This window comes from Orycteropus afer, unplaced genomic scaffold (genome assembly GCF_000298275.1).
Source record: "Orycteropus afer afer isolate SDZICR_OR568_19922 unplaced genomic scaffold, OryAfe1.0 scaffold00074, whole genome shotgun sequence".
Lineage (NCBI taxonomy): Eukaryota > Metazoa > Chordata > Mammalia > Tubulidentata > Orycteropodidae > Orycteropus > Orycteropus afer.
The window spans coordinates 1140774-1145626 of NW_006921661.1; positions in this window are offsets into that span (position 1 = coordinate 1140774).

The following is a 4853-nucleotide window of genomic DNA, read 5'->3' on the forward strand; positions in this document are numbered from 1 at the left end:
ACTTGGTGAAAGTGAAGATGACTTTAAGTACTTACTTAAGATCAAAGACTTCAGTATGGATTCCACCTCAACATAAAGAGAACAAAAATCCTCCCAACTAGACCAACTTCATTCACAACTGGGTGAATATCATGATAAATGGAGAAAAGATTGAAATTGTCAAAGATTTTGTTTTACTTGGATCCACAATCAACACCTATGGAAGCAGCAGTCAAGAAATCAGATATTGTATTGCACTGGGAAAATCTGCTGCAAAAGACCTCTGTAGAGTGTTGCGTAGCAAAGATGTCACTTTGAAGACTAAGGTGTGTCTTACCCAAGCCACGATATCTTCAATTGCCTCATATCCATGTGCAGACTGGACAATGAATAAGAAAAACCAAAGAATTATGCCTTTGAATTTGATGTTCACAAAGACTACTGAAAATACCATGGACTACCAGAATGAACAAATCTATCCTGGAAGAAGTACAGCTGATATGCTCCTTGGAAGCGAGAATATTCAGACTTCATCTCACCTGCTTTGGTCATGTTATCAGAAGAGACCATTCCTTGGAGAAGGATGTCATGCTTGGTAAAGTGGAGGGCCAGCAAAAAAGGGAAAGACCCTCAAAAAGATGGATTGACACAGTGGCTGCAATGGCGGGCTCAAGCACAGCAAGGATTTTGAAGATGGCACAGGACCGGGCAGTGTTACATTCTATTGTACATAGGGTCACTGTGAGTCAGGATCAACTTGATGACACCAGACAACAAGAAACTGTAAGAGAATAAATTCCTGATTGTTAAAGCCATCCGCTTGTGACATTTCTGTTATAGTAGCATTAGAGAACCAAGACACCTGGGTATTACCAGATGGCATCTGTTGTACATACCCTGTGCAATCCTGTGCATGGCCCAAATGGAGCAGCAAGTCCATTCCCAAGACTGAGGTTGCTTCTACAGGCTGTCTCATGAGGCTTATTGGAAGGTTGGCGAAATGCCAATAGTGCAGTCTGTGGGCCAGGCCTGTCACTGCTTAGAGACAAATCCCCAGACCCTGAGGAAAAGAGAAAGGGTACCTTCTGGCCTCTAGAGCATCCTGCTAGGTGAGCAATGTGGTGAGGAGAAGCTGAGAACAGGTATGCCTGAGCCCCTATTACTGTTGTCCTGGTAATAATGGCCCTAAGGGATGGTGCCAAACCATTCCTGGCATATGTACAGACCTTTACTGTGTGTTGTTTGTGATAATGATGCCTTCTATGGACTGATCCCCAGCCAGGGGCTCCCCAGACAGTATGTCTACTCGTCACGGCAACTCTAAGCAGAGGTTATGATCCCGATGTCACTGTCAGAGAAACTGAGGCTTAGGGATCACAAAGTTCTCAAATCATTGTCTCCTGATTCTCAGTTCAATGCTCTGTGCACCAACACCAGACAATACCCTAGACCCTCAGGGAAAGCTGGATACCAGTGATTAAATCTAGGCCTTCAAACTTGTCCTGCCTGGTTGAGTCATGGTCAACAAAGCAAAACCTGAACCAGCCCAAATTTGTAAAATGTGGGTATACCAGAACAGTAACCGGAAAGGGAAAAATTATGGGTCAACACCCTGCTAAAAACTTAATCTCCCTGTTAGAAAACAAGAGCAGTGTACATGTTGCATAGCAACCAAATCTCTTTACCAGCAGAGTTGGAAATAGGGGTGCCCCACTCAAAGGTGGTGGCCAACTGTGCTGCTTTGAATGTGTGTTGCTCTCCACAGTTCTGGTAATAATCCAGTCCTCCTGCATCAGACTCCTGAAAGGGCTCACTACACCTCCTCCAAGTTTCCCATTCCAGGGCACTGACCCATAATTTTTCCCATTCTCATTATCATTCTGAGACACCCACATTTTACATATTCTGGCCTGTTCTAATTTCACTGCATCAGTCATGACTGAACTGGTTCAGAGCCCTGGAAATTATATCCAAAAAAGATCACACTGCCTTAAACATTTGAAGTCTAAATGATCCTGATAAGAGGTAGAATTTCGACAGGTTGTTAACCCTCTGAGCCCAGATTCCAAATCTATAAAACGAAGGACAGGATGAGCAGCATCCTAGGGTGGGGATCCGCGGTAGGGGGCATTTTTCAGGAAACAATCCTGAAAGCCGTGAGGAAATGGGGATGTTGATATTTGAGGGGGTAAGGAGTGAGGAGGGTAGGAAGTCTCATTGTCTGGAGCAGGAGCATCTGGCCCTCTCACCTCTTAGGCAGGGGTCCTGGGAGCTGGGAGATATGAGGAGAAGGATCAGTACTGAGAGGAGCTTGTGTGGGTCTTTGGGCTGTGCTCCATGCTTTCTGTAACATCCTCTCTACCCCTGACCTTACTGAGAAAAGACACAGAAAAGGACTTTGAGCTAGGTCATCACCTTTCTTTCTCTGTAGACCATCTCCCTTGGATTATTATTCAAAACTTTTTCTTTTATGCCTGAGACACTCTGATGAAGACTCTGTACTGAAAAATCTTTTTGAAAACTGTAATTATAATTAAAACTGCTTGTAAGTGAAAAAAGAAAGCTCCTTGAATTATACTACCTACTCATATTGACTATTTACATTTTTCTGTGATTGCTTCCACGTTTATTCTACCACAGACTTTGTATTCCTTTGAAAGTGCAGTCTGCATTGGATGCTTGGCCAGGTAGTGGGACAGGGGCCTAGCATTGTATGAAGCCTGATATTCCTTTGTTCATTGATTCGAAAAATAAACACTGAGTACCTTCACTATGTCAAACTCTGTGCCAACTTGGAGAGTCCAAAGAAAAGTAAGACAGAGCCCTGATTTCCAAAGAGGACAAGAAAGATTAAGGAAAGAGAGCTGCTATTTACTGAGCACCTACTATGTACCAGGCCACGTACATAGCACTTTACATCCTTTACCTCATTTAAGCCTCATGCCAACTGATACAGACATTCTTACGTTCATTGTACATGTGAGTAAGGTAAAGTCAGTGCTTTCGATAATTTAACTGGTAACTGGCAGGAAGCAGAACTGGGAACTAATTCAGAAGCATAAGCATCTTTTAAAATGCCATGATGATGTTTACCAAGTAAGAAACACATAAATAATGAACTACCCTGTGATGGGGACAAAACTATAGGATTTTTCTCTCAAGCTTTAGTGACATGATAGAGAAGAGAAAGAAGGATCCAGATGGCTACTCAGAGGAAGCATCATTTCAATAGAATGGTAATCATCTCTCTGTGTATATCCTGCTATGTGTGGGGATACCAACTTCCAGTACAGTAAGTGACTAGCTCCTCTCTAAAGCATTTCCACTAGCCATCCATGGTCTAGAGATCCCATAGTGCTCTGTGATCTGACATCAGCAATAAGCCCATCAGGCTGCCTAAGATGAGTCTCTGACTTGGCAAAGCCACTAGGACTAAGCAATCTGTGATGGTCTCTTTTGGGTCTCTCTCATCTATTATTCATGCTAACAGTGGAGCCCAGTCAATATTAGCTTTGATTCCATTTCAAATCAAAGTAAAATCCATTTTGCAAATATTTATTGAGGTCCTACAACTTCTTACACAGGCACTACTTAACCCGAGGTATAAAGAGATAGGTAAAACCTAACTTTGAACTTCCAGAATCTCTCATTTTAGGAGGGTGAAGAGAAGGCTAAATAACTTTGCAAGAGCTGTAGCACAGAATCACAGGAGTGTTTGACTCATTTGTTTAATAAACACCTACTCTATGCTAGGGGCAGTGGTGGTTCACTGGTAGAATTCTCACCTTCCATGCAGGAGACCTGGCTTGATTCCTGGTCAGTGCCCCTGGTGCACAGCCTCCCCAGATACCGATTCTTCAGTGGAGCTTGCCTGTTGCTGAAAGGTTCTTCAGTGGAGCTTCCAGACTAAGATGGACTGGGAAGAAAAGCCTGCCTATCTACTTCTGAATATCAGCCAGTGAAAACCCAATGGATTACAACTATCCGATCTTCAAACAATAGGGATGGTGCAGGATGAGGACGGGGCATTGTTTTCTTCTGTTGTGCTGGGGGTTTGCCCTGAGTTGGGTCAACTCAGTGGTAGCTAGTAGCACCAACAACAGCATGAACAGTGATGGCCAGCTGTGCATATGGATGTAGAAAGCTATTCATGGTATAGTAAGTGGAAAACAAAAAACAGATTACAGAGCAATATAAATGGAGAAGTTACATCCTTACAAAAAACAAAAGTGACTATGAGCACGCAAATGTACAAAAAATCTGGAAGCATGGCTGTGCAGTAAAATGGGAATTATATCCTCTCTGAAGAGTGGGGACACACAGAGTCTATCATTTTCTTTATACTCTTCTTTATTTTCAGTTATTCACAAAAATTTCACTAGTAACTAGTAGAAAAAATCCTTGCTTTTAAGAAGCTTACAATATTATTGGGAAGAGACAGAGGAAAAAAAGATAAATATACTATTAATTACAAATGCTGGAAAGTGCTGGTAAGATAACAAGACAGTGAATTTGAAAAAGCTTTGAGAGAAAATTTGGTGAGACCAACATCAACTGGGATAATGGGGTAAGGCCACTATAATGAACAGCTAACAACAGCAACAACTCTACACCAAAATGGTGCGAAGGGCTGAAGTCAAAACAGAACAGGACACTATGCCTACTCTCAGGAAGTACACAGCCTGGTTGCATAAATAGGCATGAACATATAAACCAAACCAAACCCATTGCCATCGAGTCAATTCCTGTAGGACAGAGTAAAACTGCCCTATAGGATTTCCAAGGCTATAAATCTTTATGGAAGCAGACTACCACAAATTTCTCCCATAGAATGGCTAGTGGGGTCAACCCCTGACCTTTGAATTAGCAGCTGA